Here is a 23,207-nt window from a genome sequence, read left to right on the forward strand (position 1 = left end):
TGGTGTTTTTGTTTCTGGCTTACTTCACTCTGTATAATCAGCTCCAGTTTCATCCACCTCATTAGAACTGATTCAAATGTATTCTTTTTAATGGCTGATTAATACTCCATTGTGTATATGTACCACAGCTTTCTTATCCATTCATCTGCTGATGGATATCTAGGTTGCTTCCATGTCCTGGCTATTATAAACAGTGCGGTGATGAACACTGGGGTACACGTGTCTCTTTCAATTCTGGTTTCCTCCGTGTGTATGCCCAGCAGTGGGATTGCTTGATCATCAGGCAGTTCTATTTCCAGTTTTTTAAGGAATCTCCACACTGTTCTCCGTAGTGGCTGTACTAGTTTGCATTCCCACCAACAGTGTAAGAGGGTTCCCTTTTCTCCACACCCTCTCAAGTCTTTTTTGCTTGTAGACTTTTTGATCGCAGCCATTCTGACTGGCGTGGAATGGTAACTCATTGTGGTTTTGATTTGCATTTCTCTGATAATGAGTAATGTTGAGCATCTTTTCATGTGTTTGTTAGCCATCTGTATGTCTTCTTTGGAGTCTATTTAGTTCTTTGGCCCATTTTTTGATTGTGTCGTTTGTTTTTCTAGAATTCAGCTGCAGGAGTTGCTTGTATATTTTTGAGATTGGTTGTTTGTCAGTTGCTTCATTTGCTATTATTTTCTCCCATTCTGAAGGCTGTCTTTTTACCTTGCTTATAGTTTCCTTTGTTGTGCAGAAGCTTTTAATTTTAATTAGGTCCCATTTGTTTATTTTTGCTTTTATTTCCAATATTCTGGGAGGTGGGTCATAGAGGATCCTGCTGTGATGTATGTCGGAGAGTGTTTTGCCTATGTTCTCCTCTAGGAGTTTTGTAGTTTCTGGTCTTATGTTTAGATCTTTAATCTATTTTGAGTTTATTTTCGTGTATGGGGTTAGAAAGTGTTCTAGTTGACCAGTTTTCCCAGCACCACTTGTTAAAGAGATTGTCTTTACTCCATTGTATATTCTTGCCTCCTTTGTCAAAGATAAGGTGTCCATAGGTGCGTGGATTTATCTCTGGGCTTTCTACTTTGTCCCATTGATCTATATTTCTGTCTTTGTGCCAGTACCATACTGTCTTGATGACTGTGACTTTGTAGTAGAGCCTGAAGTCAGGCAAGTTGATTCCTCCAGTTCCATTCTTCTTTCTCAGTATTGCTTTGGCTATTCGAAGTTTTTTGTATTTCCATACAAATTGTGAAATTAATTGTTCTAGCTCTGTGAAAAATACCACTGGTAGCTTGCTAGGGATTGCATTGAATCTATAGATTGCTTTGGTAGTATACTCATTTTCACTATATTGAGTCTTCCAATCCAGGAACATGGTATATTTCTCCATCTTAGTGTTCTCTTGATTTCTTTCACCAGTGTTTTATAGTTTTCTATATATAGGTCTTTAGTTTCTTTCAGTTCAGTTCAGTTCAGTCGCTCAGTCTTGTCTGACTCTTTGTGACCCCATGAAGTGTAGCACGCCAGGCCTCCCTACCCATCACCAACTCCCAGAGTTCACTCAAACTCACGTCCATCGAATGGGTAATGCCATCCAGCCATCTCATCCTCTGTCATCCCCTTTTCCTCCTGCCCTCAATCCCTCCCAGCATCAGAGTCTTTTCCAATGAGTCAACTCTTCGCATGAGGTGGCCAAAGTACTGGAGTTTCAGCTTTAGCATCATTCCTTCCAAAGAACACCCAGGGCTGATCTCCTTTAGAATGGACTGGTTGGATTTCTTTAGGTAGATATATTCCTAAGTATTTTATTCTTTTCATTGCAATGGTGAATGTAACTGTTTCCTTAATTTCTCTTTCTATTTTCTCATTATTAGTGTATAGAAATGCAAGGTATTTCTGTGTGTTGATTTTATATCCTGCAACTTTACTATATTCATTGATTAGTTCTAGTAATTTTCTGATGGTGTGTTTAGGGTTTTCTATGTAGAGGATCATGTTATCTGCAAACAGTAAGAGTTTTACTTCTTCTTTTCCAGTTTGGATTCCTTTTATTTCTTTTACTGCTCTGATTGCTGTGGCCAAAACTTCCAAAACTATGTTGAATAGTAGTGGTGAAAGTGGGCACCCTTGTGTTGTTCCTGACTTTAGGGGAAATGCTTTCAATTTTTCACTATTGAGGATAATGTTTGCTGTGGGTTTGTCATAGATAGCTTTTATTATGTTGATGTATATTCCTTCTATTCCTGCTTTCTGGAGAGTTTTTATCATAAATGGATGTTGAATTTTGTCAAAGGCTTTCTCTGCATCTATTGAGATAATCATATGCCTTTTATTTTTCGATTTGTTAATGTGGTGCATTACATTGATTGATTTGTGGATATTGAAGAATCCTTGTATCCCTGGGCTAAAGCCCATGTGGTCATGGTTTATAATCTTTTTAATGTGTTGCTGGATTCTGATTGCTAGAATTTTGTTAAGGATTTTTGCATCTATGTTCATCAGTGATATTGGCCTGTAGTTTTCTTTTTTTGTGGCATCTTTGTCAGGTTTTGGTATTAGGGTGATGGTGGCCTCATAGAATGAGTTTGGAAGTTTACCTGGACCTGGCCATCTGGACCTGGGCTTTTGTTTGCTAGAAGATTTCTGATTACAGTTTCAATTTCCATGCTTGTGATGGGTCTGTTAAGATTTTCTACTTCTCCCTGGTTCAGTTTTGGAAAGTTGTACTTTTCTAAGAATTTTCCCATTCCTTCCAAGTTGTCCTTTGCCAACAAAGGTCCAACTAGTCAAGGCTATGGTTTTTCCAGTATTCGTGTATGGATGTGAGAGTTGGAATATAAAGAAAGCTGAGAGCCAAAGAATTGATGCTTTTGAACTGTGGTGTTGGAGAAAACTCTTGAGAGTCCCTTGGACTGCAAGGAGATCCAACCAGTCCATTCTAAGGGAGATAAGTCCTGGGTGTTCATTGGAAGGACTGATGTTAAAGCTGAAACTCCAATACTTTGGCCACCTGGTGCAAAGAACTGACTCATTTGAAAAGACCCTGATGCTGAGAAAGATTGAAGGTGGGAGGAGAAGCAAATGACAGAGGATCAGATGGTTGGGTGTTATCACTGACTCAATGGACATGTGTTTGGGTAAACTCTGGGAGTTTGTGATGGACAGTGAGGCCTGTCATGCTGCAGTCCATGGGGTCGCAAAGAGTCGGACATGACTGGGTGACTGAACTGAACTGAACTGAACTTTCAACATAAGGTCTGGACTCCTAGGCATTATATGATCTAGCAAACAATTTTCAAATTGGTCTAAACTACAGAATCATCTATGCAGTCCAAAGAAGAGGCCTGTGAAACTGCATTTTTAGAACAATTTCTAAGGCAATTTGAATGATCATTCAAGTTTGAAAATGATAAAAGCCCTCCATTTTTTTCAACGTATTTTTTTTTCAATATTCTGCGCCATCTTGCATGCATGCTCAGTTGTGTCTGACTCTTTGCGACCCCATGGATTGAAGCCCACCAGGCTCCTCTGTCCATGAAATTTTCCAGGCAAGAATACCAGAGTGGGTTTTCATTTGACATACTTGAAATTCTCTGAGAGATTCTCATGTCTCCAAAGACTGCAAACACCATCTTTTCACTCTGTTTCTCAGATTCTTTTCTCTCAGTGCCTTAAGATACAATACAATTGTATCGTCTATAAAAAAGAGCTGACTGCCCTTCCACATTACCCTACCAGACAAGGTTCCACATAACTTTCTTCTGTGAACTCAGAGCTGTTGACACTTAATTCCATTTAAATTCTAAACATATTAATTTTAAAAATTGCCATTTTCAATTTAGTAAAGGGAAAATTTTTTTTCACATAAATTTTAATGTTTTAACTACTTTTAAGTGTTACATATATTCACATTATTGTGCAACCAATCCCCAGAATTATTTTTATCTTGCATGACTAAACTATGTATCCATTAAATAATAACTCTCCATTCCTCTCCACATACCACCACCCCAAGCCCCTGACCCTTATCATTTTACTCCTTAATCTCTATGAATTTGCTACTCTGGATACTTCATGGAAATGGAATCATATACTATTGGCCCTTTTATAGCTGATTTATTTCACTTAGAATAATATCTCAAGGTTCATCCACATGTAGCATGTGTCAGAATTCCCTTCCTTTTAAGTCTGGATAATATTCCATTGTACGTGTATATACCATGTTTTGTTTATCCATTTCATTTACTGAAGGACATAGCTTCTACCTTTTGGCTACTGTGATAATGCTGCTATGAACATGGGAGTGCAAATACCTGTTCAAGTCACTGCCTTTATTTCTTTTGTGTCTGTGCCCAGAAAGGAATTGCTGAATCCTGTGGTAATTCAATATTTAAGTTTTGAACAATTGCCATACTGTTTTCCACAGTGGCTGCAGCATTTTGCATTCCCCCCACCAGTACACAAAGGTTTTATTTTTTCCACACTATTAGGTTATTAGGGTTCCCCTGAGAAACAGAACTGAGAGAATAAATGTACCGTGTGTGTGTGTGTGTGTGTGTGTGTGTGTGTAAATGTATGTTTTCCCTTCATTTTTCATTTATTTTAAGAAATTGCCTCATGTGGTTGTGGAAGTTGGCAAGTCTAAAATTTGTAATGTAGGCCAGTAGACTGTAGACCCAGAGAAGAATTGGCACCTCAGTTTGAGTGAAGGCAGTCTGTTGGTGGAATTCACTCTCCTTGAGAAAAGTGTGTCATTTTCCTATTCAGGTCTTCAACAGATTGGATGATGTCCATCTACATTAAAAAGGGTAATCTGCTTTATTCAAAATCTATTTATTACTGTTAATCTCACCTATAATGATGTTTTACATAATATTTGGGTTCTATGGCCTACCCAGGTTGACATTTAAAATGAACCACCATCCTAACATTTGTTATTTTCTGATTGAGATCGTGTTCATCTGTGTTTGTGTTGTTAATAATAATCATCATTAAAGATGTGAAAGGATATCATTGTGGTTACACTGCTCCCTTCTAGTAGAGTTTACAACCAACTGAGAAGACTAAATCAAAAGTAAGTTTATGACTCTTTTACCATCATTTTTACCCAAACATTTCTGTTTGCAACATTGATTACTATTATTGTAATTCCAGAAATTTAGTTTTGCTGATTTTTAAACTGAGTTTTATTGCTGCTACTGCTGTTGTTGTTGCATTGTAGGAGCTCTTTATCTATTTTGAAAGTTAATCCTTTATCAGATATGTGATTTGCAAATAGGTACTCCCATTCTGTGGGTTGCCTCATTACTTTGTGAAAAGTGTCCTTTGATACACAAAAGTATTTTTTTTTTAATTAGAGGAAAATTACTTTGCAATATTGTGATGGTTTTTGCCATACATCAACCTGAATCAGACTTAGGTATATATATATATATATATATATATATATATATATATATATATATGTTCCCTTCCTCTTGAATCCCTGAATTTGATATATGCACAAAAGTTTTAAATGCTGTTATGGTTCAATTTATTGTTGTTGGTATAGCCTGTACTTTTGGTGTTATATCCAAGAAATCATTGCCAAATCCTAAGTCATGAAGATTTCTCTCTGTTTTCTTCTAAGAGATGTATAGTTTTAACTCTTCCATTTAGATCTTTGATCCAAAAACATCTATTATTTATTTATAAATCTGTTTAGACACCACACTTTTAGAGATAACATCAAAGTGGGAGGCTCTTTATCTTTATATCTCCAACCTTGAAAAGCTATGCCTGATAATAAGCTCTTAATAAATGTTTGAGAATTTTAAAATAAATGATTAATAATAAAAAATGAAAATAATAACTTCTTCCTGTATTGGGTGTAGTTTTCAGCATTTTAATGTATTCAACTTGTTTGATCCTCACCAAACACCTATAACTGAAGAAACTGAAACATTGTGATGTTAACTTACTTGGCCAAGATCACATCAATACTAGGTGACAAACCTTGGGATTCATGAGCATACATATTAAATGTTGAAATGATTTAGAACAGTATGATCTGCTAGATGGCAAACAGAGTGCAGCCTAGGTTCACAAATTTGGCTTAGCATCATAATTGCTTAGAAGAGCTTTAAAAAGTAGATTCTTTAACTATACCCCAGACCTACTGAGATACTGAGAACTTATATTTTGTTTTTTTATTGTAATATAAATTTATTTATTTTAATTGGAGGCTAATTACTTTACAATGTTGTATTGGTTTTGCCATACATCAACATGAATCTGCCATGGGTGTACACGTGTTCCCCATCCCGAACCCTCCTCCCACCTCCCTCCTCTTGTGGGGTTTTCATGCACTCAGTCTGACATCTGCCTAAGCAAAATATTTTGTGAATCACTGAATACTGAGCTTTCTCATTTGGGCTGATATGTGAAATGAACAGAAATCCCTTGGAAATAGATGTTTGTTGCTTCTCAGCTATTCAAAGTGTCTACTTTCATGAGAAATGATGTTATTTGACTAAATAAGGAGTGTTTGGGGGATCTGTAGAGTTCATTTTGCTGGACTTGGATCATTATTGCCATTGAGAGATAATAGAAGAATATGAAAGTAATTGTAGGGCCTAAGCCTGTATAGTAAGACCTGAAGTAGATGAGTATGTAAATTTAGCTGTGCAAATCATATATTAAGGAAGTGTAAAGAAGAGAGTCTGCAGACACTCTAAACAACCTTCAATAGCAGGCAGACTTTGTTTTTAAAATGAGCAAAGAAAAAAAAAAACTTGTGTGAATCAATTAATGACTAAGTAAAGGATTAATGAATCAACCCTACATCCTTAGATATTACAGATATAATGTCTCAATAAGCAGTGTGGTGACTCCAAATTAAGCTCTCAAGTATCTTTTCTTACCAAGGGTTGCTTCCCTGGTGGCTCAGAGGTTAAAGCGTCTGCCTCCAATGTGGGAGACCCAAGTTCGATCCCTGAGTCAGGAAGATCCCTTGGAGAAGGAAATGGCAATCCATTCCAGTATTCTTGCCTGGAGAATCCCATGGACAGAGAAGCCTAGTAGGTTACAGTCCATGGGGTCGCAAAGAGTCGGACACAACTGAGCGACTTCACCTTTACCTTCATCCTACCTATAAAGCCCAGAAAACTTTTCAAAAGTTTGGGGGATGTGGAGCTTTATTTTCAGTTAGTACAGACAAACCGTGTATGTAACTACAACAGAAAAAAACCTCCTCTTTCCAGAACCTGAACATGAAGTGGACCCCTAAGAACTGGACATTGTATTACTATAAATAATTGAACATTTAGCCAAAGTAGTAGCCACCTGTGTCCCAGCAACATTCCTAATTCTTATTTCTTTGTTATTGCTGTTCAGTTACTCAGCTGTGTTTGACCCTCTGCCACCCCATGGACTGTAGCACTCCAGGCTCCCCTGTCCTTCACTATCTCCTGGAGTTTGCTTAGACTCATGTCCATGGAGTTGGTGATGCCATACAACTGTCTCATCCTCTGTCACTCCCTTCTCCTCTTGCCCTCAATCTTTTCCAGCATCAGAATATTTTCCACCAAGTCAACTCTTCACATCAGGTGGCCAGATCACTGGAGCTTCAGCTTCAGCATCAGTCCTTCCAGTGAATATTCAGTTTATTTCCTTTAGGATTGACTGGTTTGGTCTTCTTGCCATCCAAGAGACTCTCAAGGGTCTTCTTCAACAACACAATGAAAAACACCAATACTGTATACTAACACACATATTCAAGGCTATGGTTTTTCCTATAGTCATGTATGGATGTGAGAGTTGGACTGTGAAGAAAGCTGAGCACTGAAGAATTGATGCTTTTGAACTGTGATGTTGGAGAAGACTCATGAGAGTCCCTTGGACTGCAAGGAGATCCAACCAGTCCGTTCTGAAGGAGATCAGCCCTGGGATTTCTTTGGAAGGAATGCTGCTAAAGCTGAAACTCCAGTACTTTGGCCACCTCATGCGAAGAGTTGACTCATTGGAAAAGACCCTGATGCTGGGAGGGATTGGGGGCAGGAGGCGAAGGGGACGACAGAGGATGAGATGGCTGGATGGCATCACTGACTCGAAGGAGGTGAGTCTGAGTGAACTCCGGGAGTTGGTGATGGACAGAGAGGCCTGGCGTGCTGCGATTCATGGGGTCGCAAAGAGTCGGACATGACCAAGTGACTGAACTGAACTGAACTGAATGCATATATATGGAATTTAGAAAGATGGTAATGATAACCCTGTATGCGAGACAGCAAAAGAGACACAGATGTATAGAACAGTCTTTTGGACTCTGTGGGAGAGGAAGAGGGTGGGATGATTTGGGAGAATGGCATTGAAACATGTATAATATCATATAAGAAATGAATCACCAGTCCAGGTTTGATGCATGATACAAGACGCTTGGGGCTGGTGGACTGGGATGACCCAGAGAGATGGTACAGGGAGGGAGGTGAGAGGGGGGTTCAGGATGGGGAACACAGGTACACCCGTGGTGGATTCATGTTAATGTACGTCAAAACCAATACAATATTGTAAAGTAATTAGCCTCCAATTAAAATAAATAAATTTAAATATTTAAAAAGGGGAAAAAAAGAAAGCATCAGTTCTTCACCTTTAGCCTTCTTTATGGTCCAACTGTCACATGTGTACATCTTATTTGTCACATCCATATATTCTTAGTTCTGATAGAATCTAAAACGCCTCATTTGAAAACCAAGAATAAAAGAATAAAACCAGCAGTATTTATGGAATAATAATATATCTATTGTTTTGATTCTTTGAGATATGAGATAGTCAGAAAATCATTTCCTTTCTTCCTTATGTGGGTTTGGATTGCATTGCTTCTGAAAATTACTGTTTTTCACTGAACAAATATATATAAGACAGAGGAACAAACAGCTCAATAATTCCAATCTGGATTCTAGTGTTTGTGTGTCTATGCATTAGTAGAGAGATAGACTCAAAGATAAAAATTCCACTCAGGAAAATTGGGAGAATGTGAAGATGAAGCTAATTGAAATCACAGTAGAGGTGGGCTGCAAGAGAGTATATGGCAGGACTTGGAGTGTCATGAGGGATGGTTTATGGTCCTGCTATCACATACTCAATTCTTGGCATCTGGTCCCACCACTTCACAGCAAATAGATGGAGAAACAACGGAAACAGTGACAGACTTTATTTTCAGTGGCGGGGGGGTGGGGGAGGTGGGGGGGTGTGGAGCTCCAAAATCACTGCAGCCATGAAATTAAAAGACACTTGCTCCTTGGAAGAAAAGTTATGACCAACCTAGATAGCATATTAAAAGGCAGAGGCATTACTTCCAACAAATGTCTGTGTAGTCGAAGCTATGATTTTTTCAATAGTCATGTGTGGATATGAGAGTTGGACTATAAAGAAAGCAGAGCACCAAAGAATTGATGCTTTTGAATTGTGGTGTTGGAGAAGACTCCTGAGAGTCCCTTGGACTGCAAGGAGATCCAACCAGTCTATCCTAAAGGAAATCATTCATTTGAAGGACTGATGCTGAAGCTGAAACTCCCATACTTTGGCCACCTGATGTGGTGAACTGACTCATTTGAAAAGACCCTGATGCTGGGAAAGATTGAAGGCAGGAGGAGAAGGGGACAACAGAGGATGAGATGGTTGGATGGCATCACCGACTCAATGGACATGAGTTTGAGTAGGCTCCAGGTGTTGGTGATGGACAGGAAAGCCTGGTGTACTGCAGTCCATGGGGTCACAAAGAGTTGGGCACGACTGAGCCACTGAACTGAACTGAATCACATACTCTCCTTTCACAGCTGTTAGATTGAAGGAATATATTCTAGCAGGAAAACACAGGGTATGGGTGTGAGATGCGAGACTTTAAAAAACTAAAATAAAAGGTGAGTGAAGCTTTGAATATTGGAAGAAAGACACACATTGGAGAGTAGATAAGATCTGAGGATAAAAAGCCCAATTCAAACAGGGGTGACCTCACAAAGGACCTACCTGTGAAAACTTTAACACTTTTTGTACTTTTCTCCTTGGTTATGGGAAACATCATATTGTTGTGTATCTTTAAGTTTCCTGCCTCCGGTGTTGTCATCTATTTTATTTTATCTGTTATGTCTTATATAAAGATAGTATATAATTCAATGAAACATTTTGGCTGAGTCATCCAAGCTACTTAATTTATAAACAAGATAAAAAATTTTTAAATATTTTAAAGTTCTTAGCGAAACCCCATCAAAGCAAATCTCTGAAATTGTGTATCTTTAAAAGTCCCAATAATTCCAATATGATATTGGAATTGCTGTGTTTATCAGAAAAATACAGTATATTTTTCTAGTAATGAAAAGATGTATAAAGATGGTATTTATGTATTACATAGAGGACTGATTCTTATGTATTTTTATAATAGCAAGGTATTTTATCATCCTCAAACATTGATGCAGGATTATAAGTATGCGGAGGGTCTCCTTATCCATGGAACAATTCTACAATTGCATTACATTTGACTTATAAAAATTAAGCTGTACACTGATAAGAGTCTGTAATCTATTCACTTGCCTATTTTTCTTATAGTCTACTTTTAAATGTTATTATTTTAGTCTTTCTAAAATAATACAGATATAATTTCTGCATTAAAAATAGACATTGATGAGGGAATAATCCACCCAAACTGATTTTCTTTGGCATATTTCTTCTGTCTGGGAACTTCATATGCATCTCTGTTCATTTCCATGAAAATGCTCTTGATTACTAATCAACCATTTTTATTAATAATAAGTTAATATCTCTCCTAATGATTTTACATTTTGATGAAAATGTAAATGCTAGATGTAATTCTACACATGAATTTGTGTGCCTACTGTAAGTACTAAGTGTGCTTAATTGAAATATTGAGAATGGTAAGATTTCAAACACAATATTATTATTTTATTGTTCTCTTAATGAAAATAGTCCAGTTGACCCCTGAATGACACAAGTTTGAACTGTACAGACCTACTTATTTGTGAATTTTTTCAGTAAATATATTAGTAGATTGTGGGGATTTGGGAAAAAAAAAATTCCAGATGAACCACAAAGCCTAGAATCATTGAAAAACTAAGATAAAGTCAGTCATGTCATGAATGCATAGACTATATGTATATATATGCAAATGTATTAATTGACTGTTTATGTTATCAGTAAGGCTTCTGATCAATAGTATATTAGTATTTAAACTTTTTTGACTGTGAGGATTCAGGACCTCTAACCCCCTGTCATTGTTTGAGTCAACAGCAATCCTATACATCTGTTTAATTCTGCATTTTCAGTCCCAAGTGGCATGTTACATTTAACTAGTGATAGACTTTCCCCACAAGTAGTGTGGACTGTTTTCTTAGAGTAAGGTCAGAAGTCAAAGAACATGTTTCAGTACTCATTACACTGAACACTCTTTATGCTGTGAACACTCTTTGACACTATTAGCCAGGATTTTCTATTGAAACCCTCATGTCACTTGGACTCTTCTAGTTTTTACTTCTAACTCTCTGGCCACCCTTCATTTACCATATAAACCCATCCTTATTCACCATAAATTAGCCCTTAAAGCTAGGTTTCTATGAGACTCAGTTCTAGGCTCTCTTCCTATGTTCTCCTTCTCTATAGGTCATTCAGTTCAAAGCCTCAACATATCAAAACTCTTTTTTTTTTTTTTGGAGCCCAGACATATCAACATTTCCAACCTGAAATTTTGGATATCAACTTTTCAAAGCTAATCTCATAAAATCCATTTCTTTCTCTCTTACTACAAACCTGGTCATTGTCCAATATATAAAGAATGGAATCAGCAAACTCCTAGCCACACAAGCCAGAGCCCTTATGGTTTTCCATTACCTTAAATCTTATATAGACACTCAACACCAAACATTTTCCTTATTATTATCTTAAAAAATACTTTGAATTCCAACAATAATCTATCATCATATTTCATGTCCAACTTACCATCTTTAGGAATAGCCACCTAATCAGTTTGCTTCTACCCAATATACTCTTTTTTCCAGGGTCATATTCTATACTATATATACAGTAGTCTTTTCAAAATAAAAATCTTACCATCTCATTCAGTGCTCACCTGGCCAAGTACCTGTCCAAACTTACCTGATTTAAAGAATTCTTATTCTACTGCTTTTCAACCTGTAAACATTTTAATATTTATAGCATTTTTAGATATACAGCAAAATTGAAAGGAAGACAGAGTTCCCATATGTTCCTTGTTCCCACATACAGATCTTTCTCACATTATCAACTCTCAACCAGAGTGGTACATTTCTTACAATTGATAGACCTAAGTTGACATATAATGATCACTCAAAGGTCATAGTTTACATTAGAGTTCACTTTTGATGTGTGGGTTCTATGGATTTGGGCAGCTGTATAAGGAGAAAGCTATTTCAAATCCTGAAAGATGATGCTGTGAAAGTGCTGCACTCAATATGCCAGCACATTTGGAAAAGTCAGCAGTGGCCACAGGACTGGAAAAGGTCAGTTTTCATTCCAATCCCAAAGAAAGGCAATGCCAAAGAATACTCAAACTACTGCACAATTGCACTCATCTCACACGCTAGTACAGCAATGCTCAAAATTCTCCAAGCCAGGCTTCAGCAATACGTGAACCGTGAACTCCCTGATGTTCAAGCTGGTTTTAGAAAAGGCAGAGGAACCAGAGATCAAATTGCCAACATCCGCTGGATCATGGAAAAAGCAAGAGAGTTCCAGAAAAACATCTATTTCTGCTTTATTTACTATGCCAAAGCCTTTGACTGTGTGGATCACAATAAACTGGAAAATTCTGAAAGAGATGAGAATACCAGACCACCTAAACTGCCTCTTGAGAAACCTGTATGCAGGTCATGAAGCAACAGTTAGAACTTGACATGGAACAACAGACTGGTTCCAAATAGGAAAAGGAGTACATCAAGGCTGTATATTGTCACCCTGCTTATTTAACATATATGCAGAGTACATCATGAGAAATGCTGTGTTGGAAGAAGCACAAGCTGGAATCAAGATTGCTGGGAGAAATATCAATAACCTCAGATATGCAGATGACACCACCCTTATGGCAGAAAGTGAAGAGGAGCTAAAAAGCCTCTTGATGAAAGTGAAAGAGGAGAGTGAAAAAGTTGGCTAAAGCTCAACATTCAGAAAACGAAGATCATGGCATCTGGTCCCATCACTTCATGGGAAATAGATCGGGAAACAGTAGAAACAGTGTCAGACTTTATTTTTGGGGCTCCAAAAATCACTGCAGATGGTGACTGCAGCCATGAATTTAAAAGACGCTTACTCCTTGGAAGAAAAGTTATGACCAATCTAGATAGTATATTCAAAAGCAGAAACATTACTTTGCCGAATAAGGTCCGTCTAGTCAAGGCTATGGTTTTTCCTGTGGTCATATATGGATGTGAGTTGGACTGTGAAGAAAGCTGAGCGCCGAAGAATTGATGCTTTTGAACTGTGGTGTTGGAGAAGACTCTTGAGAGTCCCTTGGACTGCAAGGAGATCCAACCAGTCCATTCTGAAGGAGATCAACCCTGGGATTTCTTTGGAAGGAATGATGCTAAAGCTGAAACTCCAGTACTTTGGCCACCTCATGCGAAGAGTTGACTCCTTGGAAAATACCCTGATGCTGGGAGGGATTGGGGGCAGGAGGAGAAGGGGACGACAGAGGATGAGATGGCTGGATGGAATCACGGACTCAATGGACGTGAGTCAGAGTGAACTCCGGGAGATGGTGATGGGTAGGGAGGCCTGGCGTGCTGCGATTCATGGGGTCACAAAGAGTCGGACATGACTGAGCGACTGAAATGAACTGAGCTGAACTGATAAGGAGAAAGTGTTATTTACTCAGTAGTCTTCCACTCTTTGTGATTCCATGGACAGTAGCCCACCATGGGATTCTCCAGGCAAGAATGCTGGAGTGGGTCCTTCTCCAGGGGATCTTCCAGATTCAGGGATCAAACCTAGGTCTTCTGCATTGCACGCAAATCCTTTACTGTCTGAGTCACTGCAGAAGCTCTATATAATGACTTGTATCCATGATTGTGCTATCATACAGAGTAATTTCACTACCCTTAAAATCCTGTGTGCTCTACCTGTTCACCCCCACCTTCTTCATCTCCTGTTGATCACCAATCTTTATCCTGTCTCAGTAGATTTGCTTTTCCAGAATGTCAGAGATGGAATCATACAGTATGTAATCTTTTCTGGTTGGCTTCTTTCACTTCATAATATGCATTTAAGATTCCTCCATATCTTTTAATGGCTTAATAGCTGATTTCTTCTTAGCACTGAATAATATTACATTATCTGGATATACCAGTTTATTTACCCATTTACCTATTGAAGCACACCTTGGTGCCACCAAGACTTGAGAATTATGAATAAAGCTGCCATAAGCATAAGTGTGCAGGTTTTTATGAGAACATGTTTTGGGCTCATTTGGGTAAAAACTAAGGATTTCTATTCCTAGATTCTATGGTAAGAGTGTGTTTAGTTTTGTAAGAAACTGATAAACTATTTTCCAATGTGGCTAAACAATTTTGTATTCCCACAAGCAATGAATGAGAATTCCTGTTCCTCTGCCTCCTTGCTACAATTTGGTGTTGTCATTGTTCTGAATTTTGGCCATTCTGATTAACAGGTGCATGTATCCTATGTACATAGGTACTATCTTATTGTTTTGCATTTTCCTGATAACATAATATAAAGTATCTTTTTAAATGCTCATTTGCCATCTTTTCTGGCAATGTCTTTGGTCCATTTTTCAAAATGGGTGGTTATTTTCTTATTTTCTACTTTAATAATTCTTTGCATATTTTGTATAGAAACACTTTATTGGCAATCAAGTGATGCCTCTGAATGTTTCTTCCAAATAATGTTTTTTATTTTTATTTATGGGAATATAGTTGCTTTACAATGTTATGTTAATTTCTGCCATACAGCAAAGTGAATCCATTATACATGTATGTACATATATACCCATATTTTTTAAGATTTCCTTCCCATTTAGGTCACGGATCACTGAGTAGATATCCCCGTACAGTAGGTTCTCATTGTTGTTGTTTAGTCTCTAAGTCATGTCTGACTCTGCAACCCCATGGAATGTAGCCCACAAGGCTCCTCTGTCCATGGAATATCCCAGGCAAGAATACTGGGTGCGTTTCCATTTCCTTCTCCAGGGGATCTTCCCACCCCAGGGATCAAATCCATGTCTCATGCTTGGCAGGTGGCAGATTCTTTACCACTGAGCCACCTTTATACACGATGGTGGTGGTTTAGTCACTAAGTCATGTCCGACTCTTGCAGCCTCATGGACTGTAGCCTGCCAGACTCCTCTGTCCATGGGATTCTCCAGGCAAGAATACTGGAGTGGGTTTCCTTCTCCAGGGGATCTTCCTGACCCAGGGATTGAATCCTGGTCTCCTGCATTGCAGGCAGATTTTTTATCGACTAAGCTACAAGGGAAGTCCCTATGTATTTTATACATAGTAGTGTATAAATCCCAGTCTTCTCTGTTCATCTCACCACCACCACCCCCATAACACTATTTTTATCAGATGAGTCTTTGGGAAATATTTCTTCCTCGTCTGTGGCTTGTCTTCTCAATCACTTAATACTGTCTTTTGCAGAACAGATTTTATTTTATTTTTTTAACAAAGTCCAGCTTTTCAATTATTTTTTGTACTGTGCTTTGGATGTTTTATCTAAAAATTCCTTGCCGAACCCATACTTCATTCTGGGTTTTCTCTTATGTTATCATCTGAGAGTTTTATTGTTTTGCACATTTTACCTTTAAGTTTATGACCCATTTTAAGTTAATTTCTGTTAAAACTCCAATATATGTACCTAGACTTTTTTTAAAAAATGTGGATGAATGTCCAGTTGTTCTGGTATCGTTTGTTGTATTTTATTGCCTTTACTCCTTTGATCATGACTGGTTGACCATATTTAGAGGAATCACTTTCTGGGTATTCTGTGTTGTGTGTTTGTGTGCTCAGTCATGTCCAGTTCTTTGCGACCCCATGGACTGCAGCCCACAAGGCTTCTTTGTCCATTGAATTTTGCAGGCAAGACTACTGGATTGGGTTGCCATTTCCTCATCTAGGGCATCTTCCTGACCTGGGGATCTAACCTGTGTCTGTTGCATCTCCTGAACTGACTGGCAGATTCTTTACCACCGTGCCACCTGGTATCTGTGGCACACTGTGCCATCAGTATCTTACCTCTTTAACTTCTGTAGGTTTATAGTAAATTTTGAAATCTGGTAGTGTCAGTCCTCTAACTTTGTTATCTTCAATATTGTGTTGGCCAATCTTGGTCTTTTTCATATCTCTATCGACTGTAGAGTCAGTTTGTTAATATCAATTAAATAAATTGCTGGAATTTTGATTGGGATAGCTGAATGTATAGATCAAGTTAGGAAGAACTGGCATCCTGACAATATTTCTATTTATCAACATGACATACCTCTTCATTTATATAGCTCTTTTCTGACTTCATTTATCAGAGGTTTGTAATTTTCTTTGTATAGACCTTGTACATGTTCTGTTAGAGTTATACCTAGGAATTTAACTTTTAAGGATGCTAATATAAATGTTATTATGTTTTAAATTTCAAATTCCACTTCTCCTTTGCTATGTAGGAAAGCAATTGACTTTTGTATATTAACCTTTTACCCTGAAACCTTACTATAACTACTTATTAGTTCCAGTAGTCTTTTTTAAAATTTTATTATTTTATGTTGGAGTATAGCCATTTAGTAATGTTGTGATAGTTTCAGGTGGATAGCAAAGGGACTCAGCCATACATGTACATGTATCTATCCTGCCCCAAACTCCCCTCCCATCTAGACTGCCAGATAATTTCAAGCAGAGTTCCCTGTGATATACAGTAGGTTCTTGTTGATTATTCATTTTAGATATAGCAGTATGCCCAGGAGTCTTAGCTGTTATTCTTTTCTTTTTTTTTTAAGATTTTCTGCATATATGATCATGTCATCTGCAAAGAGAAAATTGCTTATTTCTTTCCCGTCTGTATTTTTTATTTTATTGTTTTGCTGCACTAGCCAGTGCTAGCAATACAATGTTGAAAAGTAGTGACAGGGGACATCATTGCTTGATTTGGATCTTAATGGGAAACTTTTTTAAAAATCAAATTGAAGAAGTTTCCCTATTTTCCTCATTGACAGAGAATTTTATCATGAAAGAGTGTTGGATCTTGTCAAAAGCTTTTTCTCCATCTATTGAAATTATAAGGTAATCTTTCTTTTTAGCCTGTTAATATGATGTATTACACCAACACATTTTTGAATGTTGAACCTGCCTTGCATATCTGGGGTACATCCCACTTAGTTGTGGTATATAATTCTTTTTAAGCTTTTAAAGATCCAATTTTATAATATTTTAGGGGGTTTCCACATCTATGTTCATTGAAGATTTTCGTCTGAAATTTTCTTTGCTTATAATGTCTTTGTCCAGTTTTTGTATTAGGGCAATGCTGTCCTCATACAATGAGTTAGTATTCCCTTTGCTTCTGTCCTCTGAAATAAACTGTAGAAAATTGATATCATTTCTTTCTTAAATATTTGATAGAGTTCATCAGTGAACTCATTTGCAACTGATCCTTTCTCTTGGGAAGTTTATTAGTTATTGATTGAATTTATTTTATTTATAAACAGAGGTCTATTCAGGTTGTCTGTTTTTTCTTGTATGAGTTTTGGCAGCTGTATTTTCAAGGAATTGACCCATGTCATGTAGATTATCAAATCTATGATCATAGAGTTGTTCATAGTATCGTTAATTATTCTTTTAATGTGTATGGGGAAGTCTTTATTTCTACTTCACTTTTGAAGGATAGCTTTGCAGAGTACAGAATTCTAGGTTGGTACTTTTTTTTTTTTCTCTCTAAACTTTATTTCATGAAATTCTCTTCTTGCTCACTTGTTTGTTTCAGATACAGAAAGAATTCTGTATGACTTGAACACAGGTTACCAGTGAAGAGCAGGAGGAAATATATTTTAAAAGGGTTACCCAGGGTCACATCATATAGGGAACACTAAAAACTTTTAAATTTCATTTTTATTATTATGAGAAATTATCAGAAAATAATGACCAGGATGATAACACTTTGTGGATATACGTTTTGAAGAGATGGCATGAGCTCTTGTATAAACTGTAAACTGAGATAGAAAGCTGAATAAGGCTAGGAAGTTTTGCAGTTGTCTTTAGGGAAACCAGTTTGGCTTGGATTATGGAGAAAGGGCTTCCCTGGTATCTCAGCTGGTAAGGAATCTGCCTGCAATGCAGGAGACCCTGGTTGAATTTCTGGGTTCAGGAAGTTCCCCTGGAGAAGAGATAAGCTATCCACTCTAGTATTCTTGGGCTCCTCTGGTGGCTCAGATGGTAAAGAATCTGCCTGCAGTGTGGGAGACCTGGGTTCAATCCCTGGGTTGGAAAGATGCCCTGGAGGAGGGCATGGCAACCCACTCTAGTATTCTTGCTTGGAGAATCCCCATGGTCAGACGAGTCTGGTGGACTACAGCTCATGGGGTTGCAAAGAGTCAGACATGACTGAGCAACTAAGAACAGCCCAGCACATGGAGGAGAATATACTAAGGGATGCCTCCTATCACTTCAACATCAGACATCCTGGAATAGGCACCCAGACATCCTCTGGTCTGTGAGCTGGAGGTAGTGGTTGTCAGCATTGATTATGTTGCCCTTCAATAGACTGCCTTTCCTCAGCATTGGTGTAAGTGGATCTGAGAAATCTGTGAAGGGAAAATGGGAGAAAAACTGACTAATCAATATGAGTTCTAGACTGTGTCTGGTATAATATTCATATGTCATAGCCTCATTCATTAGGAATCTGCAGTGGGCTTAGGAAACAAAATTTTGCAAATAACATATCCTGTCTTCATTTATCTGCTATGGTTACATCTATGAGCCCCAAGGAACTATTTATGGGGTGGTGGCCGATGAATGGCAGATATTTGGGTGCCATATGTGCTGTGGTCAAAGAACATCTTAATGCCATTCCATTAGCATAAAATATTCTTTTTTATCTCTGTCTTTATTTCTTTAAATTTAGTTTTAATTAAAAGATAATTGCTTTACAAAGTTGTGTTTCTTTTTACCATACATCAACATGAATCAACCATAGGTATGCACATGTCCCCTCCTTCTTGAAACTCCCTCCCATCTTGCACCTCATCCCACCCCTCTAGGTTGTCACAGAGCACCAGTCTGAGCTCCTTGCTATACAGCAACTTCCCATTAACTATCTAATATACAAATTCCTTTGCATATTTTTGGCCACTAAATTTATACCTATAACCTGTAAATATGAATATTGCTAATGCCTGAAAGAAGAAACTCCCAAAGTAATTGAATGACCAATCATTTGGTGAGTAGCTCATTTGGTGAGTAATGCTCCCTCCACATAAGAACCGTAAAAGGACCTGGAGCAGGAAATGGCACCGTGTTCTCCCACTCCAGTACTCTTGCCTGGAAAATTCCATGGATAGCTTGGAAGGCTACAGTCCTTGGGTCTTAAAGAGTTGGACATGACTGAGCATACACACATAAAAAGACATCTCACTTCAGGAGGAAGAAACAGAAAAAGTAAGTCAATAAAGAAGTTCAAGAAGTAACATTTTTTAAAGTGGAGGATTTACAAAAAGACAAGTTTAATGTAATCATAGGTAATAACTGAGTTGGTTGCTGCTTGTCTGGCTAATCTAGTAAGTGAAAGATGAGATACATAAAATTATGATTCCTAAATTTTGCTGATTTATTCAACAATTTCTGTTAGTTCATAAATGCCAGGCATTTTTTTAGGAGCTGAGGTTAACAGCAGTTAAAATTTAGTCTCAAAAATACCTGGAAACTTGGGAGAAAATGTATGTATTTCTATGTCTTAAGCCCAAATATTCTACAACTGGCTGTAGCAAAATAATGTGGGTTTTAAACGTTCCTAATATACAGCTTTAGTAACCAGCAGTATGAAATACAATTCTTAATATGTGATTGACAACTAATTATCAAAATCATTTTCAAACTCTGAGAACAGCTATCAAGTTTATATTAATAAATATCATAGAAAGTCACAAGACATAAGCTATATTTCTTCCCTTCCTTTGGTCTTCATTGCTCATGGCATTAATATTGTAAACTACCCTTATTCTCCAAAGAATTATCTCTTTTAAGACATTCATCACTACCTCTGCTACATTACTTATGCATATCTTATTACTCAACAAAAAAAGAAATTAAATATCTAAAATGAAATTTGTATCATTTTCAGGTTTTAAATCTTTAAAGCAAGGACATTCAGATCAAGGTCTGAGTTTATGGTCACTGTTTTCTTGTCTATGTAGGCATTGTCCTGAATTTCAATCAAGAAATACACAATATTCTAGCTAATATGCTTTAGTTTTTGATACAAAGTTATCAAATTAATTATATGTAAGAAAGCTGTAGTGATAACTGTAGGGAGATTTTTAAAAATTAATCTAATTAGTATAATATTAAGTATAATAATATTAAATTCTAAGTGATAAAAGTTTCAAGTATTATAAATGATATGTTTAGGAATTAACATTATTTGAAGAAAGATGCTGTCATCATGAATATCTAAAAAATTATGTTGCCTGATTTTGTGTTCCTAATCTTTATAGGAAAATAGTCATGAAGATAAAGAAACTTGCAACAGCAATGTATAATCTTAGTAAAGTTGTGGTCATGTGATGCAGTATCAGGGAAGTATTCTGATATAAAAATTAATGATTTACTCATATTACTCAACCACCATGATGCGGCAGAGTCTGTAATGACTCTTAAATTCTGCTCTTCACCTCCCATCCCCCCACATGGCAGCTCTTCTTGTCCCTTTCCTAGATGCCCAGGGCTTTTCATCTTCAGTTCTATACTGCAAACTTGTAAGATCCTTCCCCTTCTACCCTCTCCCTTTTACCGCAGTTTTGCATTGCAAAGCCCAAAAGAATGTGTACAGGGAGGGAAAAATAGGTCAATAACCATATCAAGAGTAGTTACAATAATGATTATCATCTCACTTTAAACTGGGAATATAGATGGTGTATATTTTGAATTTCTAAAGTAAAATTTTGTAGCCAAAGCATTAAAAAAAAAAAAAAAAAAAGCTTGAGTTTGACTAGCAGGATAACAGGACCATAACTGAATTCAAAGACATGGAGATCTCAATTTACCACATAAAGAATTCAAAATAGCTGTTTTAAGGAAACTCAATGAGCCGTAAGAAAACATAGAAAGATAATTTAACAAAGCCAGGGAAGCAATACAAAAACAAAGTGAGGTGTCTTTAAAAAGAAATTATAAAATGAACCAAGTAAAAATTCCAGAGCTGAAATATAAAATGAATGAGATGAAAATGCAATAAAGAGCAGCAGCAGACTCATTCAGGCAAAAATTAAGTCATATTGAAGATAAAAACTTTGAAATTACCCAATTGGAGAATACAAAAATGTAAATTTTTAAAAGGTGAAGAAAGCCTGTGTGATCTATAGGATAACATAAAGAAGACCAATCTGTGAATAACTGGAGTTTCAGAAGGAAAAGAGAAGGAGAAAGGTGCAAAAAGCTTACTTTAAACAATAATGGCTGAGAACTTCCCAAATCTGGGGAAAGATTTGTATATCCAAGTTCATGGAGCTCATAGGTTACCACATAGAATCAACTTAAAAAATTCTCTCTAAGACACATTAATAGCTGTGAAAAGAAGAAAAGCAAAAAGCAAAGAAGAAAAGGAAAGATAGACCCATTTGAATGCAGAGTTCCAAAGAATAGCAAGGAGAGATAAGAAAGCCTTCTTCAATGAGCAATGCAAAGAAATAGAGGAAAATAATAGAATGGGAAAGACTAGAGATCTCTTCAAGAAAATTAGAGATACCAAGGGAATATTTCATGCAAAAATGGACACAATAAAGGACATAAATGGTATGGACCTGACAGAAGCAGAAGATATTAAGAAGAAGTGACAAGAATACACAGAAGAACTGTACAAAAAAGATCTTCATGACCCATATAGTCATGATGATGTGATCACTTACCTAGAGCCAGACATTCTGGACTGTGAAGTCAAGTGAGCCTTAGGAAGCATCACTATGAACAAAGCTAGTGGTGGTGATGGAATTCCAGTGGAGCTATTTCAAATCCTGAAAGATGATGCTGTGAAAGTGCTGTACTCAATATGTCAGCAAACTTGGAAAACTCAGCAGTGGCCACAGGACTGGAAAAGGTCAGTTTTTCCAATCCCAAAGAAAGGCAATGCCAAAGAATGCTCAAACTACTTCACAATTGCACTCATCTCACATGCTAGTACAGTAATGCTCAAAATTCTCCAAGCCAGGCTTCAGCAATACGTGAAGTGTGAAATTCCAGATATTCAAGCTGGTTTTAGAAAAGGTAGAGGAACCAGAGATCAAATTGCCAACATCCACTGGATCATCAAAAAAGCAGAGGAGTTCCAAAAAAGCACATCTATTTCTGCATTATTGACTATGCCAAAGCCTTTGACTGTGTGGATCACATAAACTAGAAAATTCTTCAAGAAATGGGAATACCAGACCACTTGACCTGCCTCTTAAGAAACCTATATATAGGTCAGGAAGCAACAGTTAGACCTGGACATGGAACAACAGACTAGTTTCAAATAGGAAAAAGAGTACATCAAGCCTATATATTGCCACCCAGCTTACTTAACTTATATGCAGAGTACATCATGAGAAATGCTGGGCTGGAGGAAGCACAAGCTGGAATCAAGATTCCCAGTAGAAATATCAATAACCTCAGATATGCAGATGACACCACCCTTATGGCAGAAAGTGAAGAAGAACTAAAAAGCCTCTTGATGAAAGTGAAAGAGGAGAGTGAAAAAGTTGGCTTAAAGCTCAACATTCAGAAAACGAAGATCATGGCATCTGGTCCCATCACTTCATGGGAAATAGATGGGGAAACAGTGGAAATAGTGGCTGACTTTATTTTTCTGGGCTCCAAAATCACTGAATATGGTGATTGCAGCCATTAAATTAAAAGATACTTACTCTTTGGAAGGAAAGTTATGAGCAACCTAGATAGCATATTGAAAAGCAGAGACATTACTTTGCCAAAAAATGTCCATCTAGTCAAGGCTATGGTTTTTCCAGTAGT

This window comes from Oryx dammah, unplaced genomic scaffold, assembly GCF_014754425.2.
Source record: "Oryx dammah isolate SB20612 unplaced genomic scaffold, SCBI_Odam_1.1 HiC_scaffold_21, whole genome shotgun sequence".
In the NCBI taxonomy this organism is placed as follows: Eukaryota; Metazoa; Chordata; class Mammalia; order Artiodactyla; family Bovidae; genus Oryx; species Oryx dammah.